Raw genomic sequence first — 13,748 nt, 5'->3', positions numbered from 1 at the left:
GACAGAGCTGGAATGATTCAAATCCTCTTAAATGAAAAAATGAGACTCAGAGAGGGAAATAGATTTGTAACAAGTCACACAGTAAATAAGTGTAGAGACTCCCCCTTGTGGGCTAATGAAAAAAATTATTTCCTTATCTGTAAAATGGGGCCAACCTTCTACACATTGCAGTAATGAATAATTCTAGAAATCTGCATTCATTTTAATAACGTATTTCAAATTGATTCATGAAACCCTGACTCTTTTTTAAAGGAAGTTCTATTCCAGAGCAAAATCAGACAACTCAATGTGTCATTACTTTCAAAGGACATGGGTTTCATTTTGATTCTGTCAACAATTGCTTGGTTCCCATTGCAATATTCTCAAGCAATCAAAATATTGATTTTCTTTTTCATATGAAGTTCTAAGATGCTAATGAAATGTTATAAATAAAATCCTCTTGTAATGAGAGGAATAATGGCATAGTGGCTAGGAGAAGTTGGAAGAAAACAAGCATTTATTAAGTACCTGCTATGTGCAAAGCACTTTACAAATGCCTCCTTTAGTCCTCACCACAATCTGGGGAGGCAGGTGTTATTATTATCCCTCCTTTACAGGTGAAGAAACTTGGGCAGACAGAGGTTAACAGGTTTGGCCAGGTTTACACAGATAGTTTGTGTCTGAGGCTGTATTTAAATCCAGATATTCCTGACTCCAAAACAGCACTCTATTCACTGAACCACCTGGTTCTGGAAGATTGAGGTTTAAGTCCTTTCCTTGATGTATACTGTTTTGCCCCAGGCAGATTACTTAACCTCTCAGTATTCAAGGTAATTAATTAAGACTACAAATTGCAAAGAAGCTGTGGACCTTTTAGGTAGAAGGATTTTTTTCTTCATCTGCAAGTTCCCTATAGCAATAAAATCACAGCTCTAGTCCCTTTTGTTGTTGTTCAGTCATTTCAGTCATCAATTCTTCATGATCCCATTTAGGGTTTTCTTGGCAAACATACTGGAGTGGTTTGCCATTTTCTTCTCCAGTTCATTTTACAGATGAGGAAAACTGAGGCAAATGATTAAGTGACTTGCCCAAGGTCACACAGCCAGTAATTGTCTGAGACTGGATTTAAATTCAGGTCTTCCTGACTGTAGACCCTGCTCTCTATCCACTGTACCACTTAGTTGAACTCCAGGTGGTGATAATAATGTTTGTTATACTGGAATATTATTTATATAAGTCAATCCCTGGAAATCGTATTCCTCCTTTGAAACATCTAGAGATGGAAGATAACAAGTTCCGCTCTGTCTTATTGTGTTAGCTGGAGAAAATCAGTATCTGTTCCTAGCATGAAATGGAGAAGTTGCCACATACACATAACTACTCTTTTACTCTTAAAGACTCCTCAAGCTTTTCCTGTTTTGTATTTAATTGACCTGGTGCACATCTTATCTTTCCTATTAGCTGGTAAATTCTTGAATGTCAGGAACTCTCTCTTACTTATCCTTGGGTGCCCCACACAAGGAGGCATGGCATACCGTAAGGGGACTCTTATTTTGAGTTTAATTGAATAGAATTCCTATGTTATTTGGTTTTGATGATTGGCTTGAGGATAAAGGCGGCTGTTATATCTGAGATGTGAAGGGAAGGAGTGTTGAGGGGCAATTTCTACTTAAGATAAAAGATTTGAAAACAACTCAGCTGCAGATTGGTTCTCTTCCACCAGCAAATAAAACCAACAATGAAGAAGAAGATTCCAAAGGAGCAATGACTGCTAAGCAAGGAAGAAAAAGAGAAAGTGCATGTGGTATAATACTTTGAGTTACACAGAAGTCTTTGGCATCTGTTCAGCATGCTATTATTTTTCTGGACCATTCAACGGGGCCATAGAAATACCCTTGAAAACACTGAAACTTCTTTATAAGAGAATTCATTGTTATGACATTTTATCCAAGAAATTTTAGTACTTTATAACCATATAATATTTTATATTTCAAATGAGTTTCACACATAAGATCTATGTGGTTCAGAGGAAATAATTCTAGACCTGGGACCAGCAAATCTAAGTATGAAATCCACCTCTGTTAAAGTTTGTACGTAGTTATTTGCATATTGTTTTCCTTATTAGTTTCTGAGCTCCTTGAGAGAAAGGACTAGTTTTTGTTTTTGTATCGTCAGTGTTTAGCATGATATTTGGCATACAGCAGGTGCTTAATAGGTGTTTATTGACTGGACTTGTTATTTGGTGCTTATGTGATATTAAGCAATTGCCTTTCCTTTGAAAAAAATTTTCCATTAATTCCTTTCATTTGAATATCCCCTTTACTTCAGAATGTATTACAAACGAATACATTTCTTTCTTTTTTTTAAACCCTTAACTGTGTATTGGCTCCTAGGTGGAAGAGTGGTAAGGGTGGGCAATGGGTGTCAAGTGACTTGTCCAGGGTCACACAGCTGGGAAGTGTCTGAGGCCGGATTTGAAACTAGGACCTCCCATCTCTAGGCCTGACTCTCAATCCAGCTGCCCCTACATTTCTTAATAATACAAACTTTCTAGCTAGGTTGCAATGACTAACTAGAACATGATAAAACTCTTTCAGAAAGAATGATAACCTCTCCTCTAGGACCAGAGAAAAGCCAACATACCTCTGTGCTCTCATATTCTTAGTTCTGAGGATTGCAGTCTTCTGAGCAGTAGGATCCCACTTCCAGGGTTCAGCCTCTTGGAATTCTCTCACTACACAGAAAATTGAGGTTTGGACAGCAATTCCCTTTCAAGTGTTTTGCAAGCATGTTTCCTATGGCCACATGTGTCTGATGCAAGACACCATTATGGAGCAGTGAGATAGCTCAGCAGATTGAGAGTCAGACCCAGAGAGACAGGTGGTCTTGGGTTCAAATGTAGTCTCACACACTGCCTAGCTGTGTGACCTTGGACAAGTCACTTAACCCCCATTCCCTAGCCCTAATCTACACAGTATTGATTCTAGTAGGGAAGGCTTTTTAAAAAAAGTGCCATTACCATTGGGGGAGGAGGAAAGAAAGAGAAACCCTCTAACTCCCTTAGATACACTCACTGCCAGAGGAGAGAGTGCTTAAGAGCTGAGAGTACCTGCAAAAACTAAGTTGCTCCTTTTTTGCAAGCTCTCTTCTCAACTCTCCAGACCCCTTTCTCCCCTTTGAAAACTTTCTCTTCTATTTGCAAATGTAAATAAATAGGCATAGAAAAGACCCAGAAGTCCACTTTCAGCTTTGAATCCTCATCCTTTCACAGGCAAATGAGCCACTCAAAGTTTGTGAACCACTCTGGAAAGTTATAAAAGAACTTCTGGAGGGCACATCAATTGATTCAGAGTCCCCCGCAAAACCAGCCTAGGATGCTCCTGGGGGAAGGAAAGAAATATGGTGCTCCATTCATGTTTAGGTCCCCATAGCTGGGTCTGGAGTTTCTATCAGCTGGTGGATATCACATATGTATTCCTCTGGATGAATTGGTTGAATTGTCTTTATGATTTAATGTGGAATCTAGGACTGAACCTCACCAAAGTGAAAGACTTGGTGATACTGTGATGTTATGATTGTTACTACGACAGCAACTTTTTTTTGAGCCCTTAATTTTGTTTATAACCCAAGGCAAGAGAATAGTTACAGACTGGGCAAAGAGTGTTAACTGACTTGCCCAGGATGACACAGCTAGGAATTGTCTGAAGCCAGATTTAAACCCAGAACCTGTCTCTAAGACCACTGAGCTACCTAGCTGCCCTTGCCACAGCTACTTGGAGGGTATGATGAGAGTGGGCTAATTCCTGGAGAGGAATTATGCAATAGGGCATAGAAGAGGGTCAGAGATGTGGAGAGACAGAAAAAGTCAGAGAGACAGAGAGAGCTGGCCTTGGAATCAGATCTAACTTCAAGTCCTGGTTCTGAAACATTGATAATGCAAACAGGGCAAATCAGATAATATCTCAATGCCCCAAGCAATTCTCTAAGAATATATAGAGAAGGGATCAACTTGTATTGTTGGAGGGAGTTTCTTATATTAATGAAATCACAGGTCCAGACCCTATCCCTATTGCTGGAGTACAAAAACACTCAATTCAGCCATAAGACTTGAGTTCCAGCACTAAGAGTATTTGTTATTGGGTGAGAAGAGGCAATTTACTTAAAACCTCTTATCCTCCGTTTTCTTCTCTACAAAATGGGGATGAGTCCTTTTTTTTTGACTTATTTACAGGACTGCTGGGAGGAATACTTGTGATGATTTGTTGCAACCACAAAAGCATGCAACATATACTAATAATGTTACTGTACTTTCTTTGAAGTCATAGGTTTGAGCAGTAAGAATAGGAAAGGAGTGGAAAGGATTGAGATGAAAGAAGTTTGGTCTAAATTCCTGATTCTTGATTAAACTCTCGATAAACAAAAATTCTGAGATTTTGACCTAAAGGAAGAGAATCATCAAGCACCTAGTATGTGCCAAGCACTGTACTACTGCCCCATATAGCTGCCTCTAAATAAAGCCAAGAAAGTTCCTTTAGGATGTATTACAGGATAAACAGTATAGGATAGTGAAAGGAACTATGGAATAGAGCCAGAAGACCTGATTTCAAAGCCCAGCTCTGCTTTGAGTCCCAGCTCTAAATGTGGGAATTTGGGTAAATCATGTTCCCTTCTCTGAGCCTGCTTCCTTATCTGTAAAATTCAGAAAATGATTCCTATCCAATTTCTCTCAGGCTGTAGGAAACAACAGAATATCCTACTCCGTTTGGTCTTCCTCAAGGACTATGTAAATGCCTGTTTTTATTATTAAGATGGTAAGGAAAATGACATTTCCATTTAAAAAATGTTTAAAGTTTTGCTATTTAGGGGTCATCAGGATTTAGAAAAAAGCCTTATTCCTTTTTGTTCTTTCTTTGGTTAGGGAGAAACTGCTCAATTTCTTGTTAAAGGTTTTCTGCTCCTTGATGAAAAAAGAATGGAAGTCAGAGTTGATAATGTCACAACTACCAGATGGCTTTCTTGAGGAGGCCATCAGGCCCCTTGTCTCTGTCAGGGGACTCTGATCCTCGATCAATGGGGGGAAAGCTCCTAACATGTCTCCTTGTCCCTTTATTGAGGCCCTGTTGTAATCTTTGACCTGGGTCAGATGTCAGGATCAATGGCTTTGCATGTTTTCTTGTCCTGGTTTGTACGTCTGCCAAACCCATGTGACAACCTCTGACATGTGAGTCAAGGGAAACAGATCAAAATCTGGAGAACTTCCCCAAATGGGATCTCCACTCATCCACTCCTAAAGGATTATCCTCTAGTTTCAGTGACAACCCATAGTATCCAAGGAATCCACAAAAACCACAAGAAGTCCAGTCTTAAAATAATGTCTGACATTTTAATCATGATAATCACCCAAATTTCCCTGGCACTTAATGGTTAATAAAGCAATTTTCTTTTAAGAGTCCTAAATTGGTAGATGGATTATTCTTCTCATTTTATGGATGAACAAACTCAGAATCACAGAAGGGACACATTAGAGTCACATAGCTAACCAAGTCATTTAAATTCAAGATTCTTAAATTCAAATCTAATGCTCTTTCCACTAAACTACCTTTAAAAAAAGTTTGTATCGCTTCATTTAATTCTTCCTCTTCCATAAGGCCTTTGTTGGTTACTCCAGGTAACCTTGGTGCTCTGCCTAGTAGTCTTGACTTCTAACTGTAGATATAAGGTAAATTAAATGTTTAAAATATCAATTCACTTCTAAATTCTACCAGCACCTTTACTTATAAACCATATTTTATAATTACTGTTCCCTTACCCTGCCTGGCTATGAGGTAAAACAAACATTCAAAACCAAATAACTTGGTGATTGATTCTGAAAGTATATAAAAGTAGGAAACATTAAGCATCTTTAGATCCCCACCTTTCTTCCAAGAGGAAAGAAATTACCTGTCCTCTGGAACCAATATTATTCATTCATTTAATCTGAGATTAACAGCCTTTTAGTACTGTTTCCACTAAAAAAAAGCCTTTATGTATCTTGGTCCTCTGGTTTTCCTTTCTTCTATTTCCATCAGTTTATGCAAGTCTTAACATGGGTCTTTTAATATTTTTATTCTAAATCTAACATCAAATAAAACAAACATTTCCACATAAAAAATAGAACAGTAAAAAGGATTGCTCATGAATTTGCCAAATTATAATGAACAGAATTATTTTTATCCCAAGTATAAAATCCATATATAACTTTCACAGTTGTATTGATGCTCTGCCATTGTTTTTAGTTTTTCTTCTGTTTTCTCTTTTTTGCATAAAATTGTTTTAATGTCCTCCTCCTCCTCTTCCACCTCCTCCTCTCCTTCCTTCTTTTCTTGTTCCTTCTCCTTCTCTTCCTTCTCCTTCTTCTCTATCCTTCTTTGTGACTTCCAACCATTGCTCTTAGTTTCACCTTCTGCAGTTAGTCAGGTCAAGTTTAATCCCTCTTCCACATGACAGCCTTTCAAATGAGTAGAAATCTCCAAAAGCAATTGCTGCTTTGCATTTCTCTCCCCAAAAGGATTCCAAATTCTCACTGGATAGGAATCATATGGCATTCCCTTATAATCCTTACAGTCCTTCATTCTATACCACTTTCTTTGGTTCACCTAGTTATAAAAGACTTGTACAGAATTAAACAAAATCATAGATGCAAAATTAATTAGAAAGTTGTTGTTTACTAGTAGACTGGCTAATATGGCAGCAAAGAAAAGTGGTAAATGTTGGAGGGAGTATGGCAAAATTGGGACACTAATACACTGCTGGTAGAGTTGTGAATTGGTCCAACCATTCTGGAGGGCAATTTGAAATTATGCTTAAAGGGCTTTAAAAGAATGCCTGCTCTTTGACTCAGCCATACTACTATTGGGTTTGTACTCCAAAGAGATAAAAAGGAAAAATACCTGTACAAAAAATATTCATAGCTGCACTCTTTGTAGTGGCAAAAAATTGGAAAATGAGGGAGTTTCTGTCAATTTGGGAATGGCTGAATAAATTGTGGTGTCTGATGGTGATGGAATACTATTGTGCTGAAAGGAATGATGAACTGGAGGAATTATATGTGAACTGGAATGTCCTCCAGGAATTGATGCAGAGTGAAAGGAGCAGAACCAGGAGAACATTTAACAGAGTACAGATAACATTGTACATTATGTCACAATCGAATGTAACAGAGTTCTCTACTAGCAGTAATGCAATGACCCAGGACAATCCAAAGGACCTTATGAGAAAGAATGCTATCTACATACAGAGAAAGAACTTTGGGAGTAGAAATGCAGAAGAAAAACACATGATTGATCACACGGTTCTATGGGGTGGTCATTGGGGTTTTGGCATTAAAAGTTCACTGTATTGCAAATATGAATAAAATGGAAATAGGTTTTGAACAATGATACATGCTATAACCCAGTGAAAGTGCTTGTCAGCTCCAGAAGTAGGGAGGGAAGAGAGGTGGGAAAAGTCATGAATCATGTAACCATGGAAAAATATTCTAAATAAATTTTAGTTAAGTTGTTATTTAGTTATGTCTGACTCTTTATGACTTCATTTGGGGTTTTCCTGACAAAGATACTGATTTCTCATTTTTTTTTCTTCAACTCATTTTGCAGATATATATGTAATATTAACTCTTTATACTTCAAGACTGGATAGGATTTAAAGAAAGAAGAGACATTTGTGATCATTTAGTCCAACACACCTATTACAGTGATGAAAAAAAATTAGATCTAGATCTAGAGAGATTCTAAGATTTATTCATCTTCATATAGGTAATGAATGATAGAAGTCTTTTGATGTCCAGAGTTCTTTCCACTATGCTGAGCTGCCTCCCTCATGACTACCTTTACTGTACCTGAGATCTCATTTCCCTAGGTCTTCCATCTATAAGTACTGATCAGGTGCTCTCTGCCATCTCCAGTGCAATTGTAATTCTTTTTTTTTTCTTTAAATCCTCTGTTGAGAATTCAGAGACATCTAACATATTGTAGTTTTTCTGATTGTCATAATATTAAGGGATACCAGACTATCTATTTTTATTTCTCACTTTTGTTATGTGACCTTTTCACCTCATTTTTGATCATGCATGATGATGACTTTATAATTTATTTTTGATATTCTTTCCTTCTACATTAACTATATTTCTCTTTTAATCCTTTATCTCTCCTTTAATCCCTCCCAGACAGCAATCTTTTATAATAGACTTCTTAAAAGGAACAATAAAAAGAGGAATAACAGAAAAAAACAACATATTAAACATGAAATTATATTGGACATTCTATACCTGTGGAGAAGGATTCAAAGGATTAGGGAGTAGGGGAGCAAATCTTTTCAAATCCTTTTATAAGCTAAAGTTCTTTCTTATGACATCTGTGTAGCTCTTTAGTTTGAGCCATACCACAATCTTATGTGATTAATAGTGTTCATATTATTGCCCCCATTTAGAGATGAGGGAACTGAGGATCAGTGAGTCTAAGTGACTGACCTGTTGTCATATATCTAAGTGCTGGATAGTATTCAGACTCAAGCCTTCCTGATTTCCTTTTCTTTTATCCCACTTCTCTTGGCCAAGTTATTTTTGTGAGTGTACTATAGTCTGCTTTCATTGACCATGTCTTTTTCCATTGCTTTCTGGTCTCCTGAATTTGTGATTTTTTGAATTCAGGGTACCCATACAGTGTTCAATCACAAAGCTTCATGGGGAAATATTAGTGCTAGTGTGGGACTTCTATATTGTCCAAATAGAAAGACAGAACCATTTATAAATAAGGAAAAAACACATGTTTTTTTTAATTGTTAGTGGCAAAATATATCCACAGGTTGCATTCCTATTCAGACTCATTGTGACAGACACCTGCCATCCCATTACTTCTCCGTGAGATCATTTTGAAATCACAGAAATTTGGAGGGTTGGGAACTGGGTCCAACAAATGTTCATTGGAGCTCATTCATCTGACTTTGGTATGGGGGTTTACTTAGTCAGAACCCAATAGGATCTTCTTACTGGGTTTAGGGCTGAGGTGAGGTAAAATGTGTGTAAGGGAGTTTCTACGAGTATGAGTGAGTGTTTATATTTTGAAGTATATGGGTTCGAATGTCAAATGACTTCCTAAAGATCACACAGATAGTTAATGCAAACCTAGGACTAGAAGAACTTAGGTATCCTAAATTCCAGTTCATTAGTCTTTCAAAAATAACATAAAACCTTTTAATAAAATTTCTAGTTAAAAACATACAAGAGTAGCTAGGTAGAATAGTAGAGCACTAGGACTGGAGTCAGGAGGACCTGGATTCAAATCTGACCTCAGAGACTTCCTAGATGTGTAACTCTGGGCAAGTCACTTAACCCTGACTGCCTAGCCCATGCTGTTCTTCTGTCTTAGAATTAATACTAAAACATAAAGTAAGGCTTAAAATAAATAACAAATAAATAAAATAGACAAGGAAACTTGAAAGATTTAAAATTATGAAATGTGAGAGCTAAGAGAGATCTTTTCTGAAAATTGAGTCCAGGAGTTCTTAACCTGGTTTGTGCCATGGACCCCTTGAAGACTAATGAAGTATATAGACCCATTTTCAGAATCATGTTTTAAAATACATAAAATAAAACCCACAGGATTATAAAGGAAATCAGTTATATTAAGATACAGATGTAATTTGTTCCTATTCAAATGTATGGATCCCTTGAAATCTATCCCCTGGGGCAGCTAGAAGGCTCAGTGGATAGAGAACCATGCCAGGAGTTAGGAGGTTAAAATCTGACTTTAGACACTTTCTAGCTGTGTGATCCTGGGCAAGTCATTTAATCCCCACTGCCTAGTTCTTGTTGCTTTTCTGCCTTGGAACTAATATATAGTATTGATGCTAAGATAGAAGATACAAATTAAAAAAAGAAAAGAAAGAATTATGTCCATAGACTTCTTTGGGAAGGTGTGGGGTAGTTATCATGGACCCCAGGTAAAGAACCCTTGATCTCTTCCAGTCCCTTTAATTTCACAGATGAGGAAACAGAGGGCAGAAATATAGGACTTGAAGGTAGATTGACTGTTATTCCATGGATAAATGCCTAGCCAAAGATAAGCATGATAAGAGTCACTTTGGGTGGGACTTTCAGGGAATGGGATGTCCCAGGAGGCTCTTAAAAGTTATGAAACTTACAGAAAGAACTTGTTTGCAATCAGTGACATGATAAAGAAGCTTGGAAGCTATGCTTAGGGGACCAGGGCCAGGTTCTTCAATTAGCACCATGAGGTGCTGGGACTTGGCAGTGGAGCTAATTTCCCCTTGGCTTTCAGAGACTTTCAATAATGGATGAGCTAAGGGCTAGTGGGGGGTGGTGGTTAGAGAAGCTGTGAGGAGAGGGCCCATGTGGTATTCAAGGTTAAGGTCAGCTACCCAAGAGATGGCTCCCCTCAATCATAGGCAGCAATTGTGGATTGTTCTCCCTAATTACCAAGTAAAAGAGATTGCTGAGGCAAGAATGTCCTGACAAAAGTGTAGAACCAGCAAAATTCTTTATTAGTGTAGGCTTGGGAAGACACTTGACATATCCCAGTGGGAGGTGATATAGTGGAATGAAAAGACTACCAGACAGGGAGTCAGAAGACCTGGTTTGCATTCCATCCCTGTTACTAACTGGCTGTGCGACCTTAACAAATCACTTTTCCTTTCTGGGGTTTAATTCTTCTAAGAGTAGAGTCAAGAGATTTGTACTAGGTAATCACCAAGGTCCTTTCCAGATCTAAGCACCTTGACCACCCTCTCACCCCTCAGACCCTAATGCAGACATCTTAGGACCTGAAATCCCAAAGCCTTTGGGATATCGATGCTTCCAACCCAGTGTCCAGAACACTGTCTTGAAAAGCAGTCCCTGTGGAGATGTTCGTCACCAAAGTTCTTGTCACTGTCAAATGGTTAAGCATCAGAAACTGATATTATTTGGTCAGTGGAAATGACATTAAAGATATGACATTACATCTATTTTGTCACTGTCCCATAAGGATCACCAGACCCTTTCTTCTGGAATGTAGCTGAAACCTTCCATATGTGTTGTCTTCTCCATTAGAATGTGAGCTCCTTGAGTGTAGAGATTGTCTTCTTTTTCTGTATGTAGCCCCAGAAATTAGCACAGTACTGGGCATATAGTAAGCACATAATAAATTATTTATTCATTCATTCTAACATTCTATGATTTAAGGGTTTATGGAACTATAATTCATTTAGGACCTGTGTGAAATTAATAGAAAATAAAATATAACCCCTTACCCACTCATGCTCAGGAAGTCAGGATGCTAGGGAGTCATGGGACTAAGATGCCTCCTTGGGTACCTGGATACCTGACTTCCAGAAGGGGCTGATAGAAGTCCCAATGTCATGGGTGATGTGTCCAGAAGCCAGGACTCAAGGAACTGAACTGAAGTTAAGCCTGGCCACTCAGAGAAGCAAGAGGAGTAATGTCATTGGCCTTATAAAAAAGGAATGTAGCTTGCCTCTGGATTCTCTTGCTGGCTGGACATGCAACTTGCTCCCTTCTCTGGTGTCTTGAACACTCCTTTTGAACCCAATCATTTTGTTTTCTTTATTTTCATGGGGCAAATATAACTGGACTGGGATAGGGGATTTGGGGTGGGGTGAAGAGATCTTCATTGATTTTTTATCTAAACGAGGCTCTTGAAAGATATTTAGAAGAAGATTCCTTGGATTCTATGGAAAGGCTGTGTGTGTGTGTGTGTGTGTGTGTGTGTGTGTGTGTGTGTATCTTTAGATCACCAATGACTCCTGATCTGATTTTCAATAAGAACTTTACCATTATTTCTTTACATGACTTCATGCAATTCATTTTCTTTTTCTGTGTCTCAACTTCTTTATCCATAAAATAAGAGCTCAACACTAGACAATTTTCTTTCTATCTATCTATCTATCTATCTATCTATCTATCTATCTATCTATCTATCTATCTATTTATCTATCTATCATCTAACTATCTAACTATCTAATATTAGTCCTTTGTAGTCCTTTAAAAATTGAAAAGCACTTAATATGTTAGTGTTAAATTAAGCATTTGATCCTTACAACTATCTGGTGAGATACGTGCTGTTATTATCCCCATTTTAGAGATCAGAAAACTGATACTTAGAAAAGTTGTGACTTGACTTGGATTGCAGTAAGTCTTTCTGACTCTAAGCCTAGTATATCCATCCATTAATCAATATGACTGCTATACCATACTACTTTAGAGGGTTGGTTATTGATAAGAAATACTTTTAAAAGTATTAAGTAAATGAGTCATTACCAGGGATGATACCAGATAATCATAGCTTATTATATTTTAGAGCTAGAAGGGAGCTTAGAGGGTATCAATCAGCCAACTAACCAATCGATAAATAAATATTTAATAAGAAGCTGCTAATAACTGGTCTATTTGTTTATTTTGACATGATTAAACCAAACCAAGGATCATATAGGTTAAATCTCTCTTGCAACTCCACCCAGTTAGTAACTGAGTTGGGATTTGAATCCAAGTCCTCTGATTTCAAATCCAAAGAAAAAAATTTTTTTTAACAAAGCTATGATCTCTAAAGTCACTTTGAAATTTGTCTTCAACTCAACATGTCTAAAACTGAACCAATTATCTTTTCCCCTAAACTCACCCTCCTTCCCAAGTTCCCTATTACTGTTAGGGGTACCACCATTTTTCCAGTCAACCATACTCACAACCATCTTGTTGTTGTTGTTCTTCTTCTTGTTGTTTGTTCCTCTTCTTCCTCTTTTTCCTCCTCCTTCTCCTCCTCTTCCTCTTCCTCCTCCTCCTCCTCCTTCTATCTCACACACACATTATTTCTGGGTCTCAGGCATATACACTCTCTGTCCACTTATCTTTTTCTGTCTTCTCACATATAAAATAGATACACATACACACACTTTCTGGGTTTATGTCTCTCTGTGTTTGTCTTCTGTCTCTATCTTTCTTTAGCTATATATAACTATATACATGAAGGTAGGAATGATAGGGTTTAACAAGATTGTATATATATGATGACCTACATGGATATATAAATACACGTATGGGGGCACACACACATATACACACATACATATATACAACATGTTGTCGAATTCTGTCATTCCTACCTTCATAATTACTCCCCTATTTTCTCCCTCCTCTCCTCCGACACTGCTACCACCCTGGTACAGTCCTGCATTATCTCAGGTCTGGACTATTGCAAGGGTCTGCCGATTGGTCTCCCAGCCTCAGGTCTGTTGTCCCTCCAGTCTATTCTCTCAAATTCATCCTTGTAAGAAACAAATATGACCATGTTATACTTCTCCCCTCTTCAATTCAATCCAGCGGCTCCTTATTGCCATCAGGACCAAATAGAAAATACTCCTTTTGGTTTTAAAGCCCTCTATTACCTGGCCTCTTCCTACCTTTCCAGTCTTCTTAAACCATCATCTCTCCTTCCCCTACCACAATGTACCCTGTGATCCAGTACCACTAGGCATTTTGCTATTCCTTAAATACACTCCATATCCTAACTGAGCATTTTTACTGGCTGTCCCCATGCCCGGAACTCTCCCTCCTCCCATCTAATTTCCCTGACTTCCTTCAAGTCTCAGCTTAAGTCTCTCCTACAAGATGCCTTTTTCATTCCTCCTTAATCTTATGGGCCATTCATCTGAAATCTTCTCCACTTTATCTTGTATATATCTTGTTTGTACATATCTGTTTCCATGTTTGTTATGAACTC

This window comes from Gracilinanus agilis, chromosome 6 (assembly GCF_016433145.1).
Source record: "Gracilinanus agilis isolate LMUSP501 chromosome 6, AgileGrace, whole genome shotgun sequence".
In the NCBI taxonomy this organism is placed as follows: domain Eukaryota; kingdom Metazoa; phylum Chordata; class Mammalia; order Didelphimorphia; family Didelphidae; genus Gracilinanus; species Gracilinanus agilis.
The sequence above is the reverse complement of the archived record's forward strand: the minus strand, read 5'-3'. Positions refer to the sequence as shown.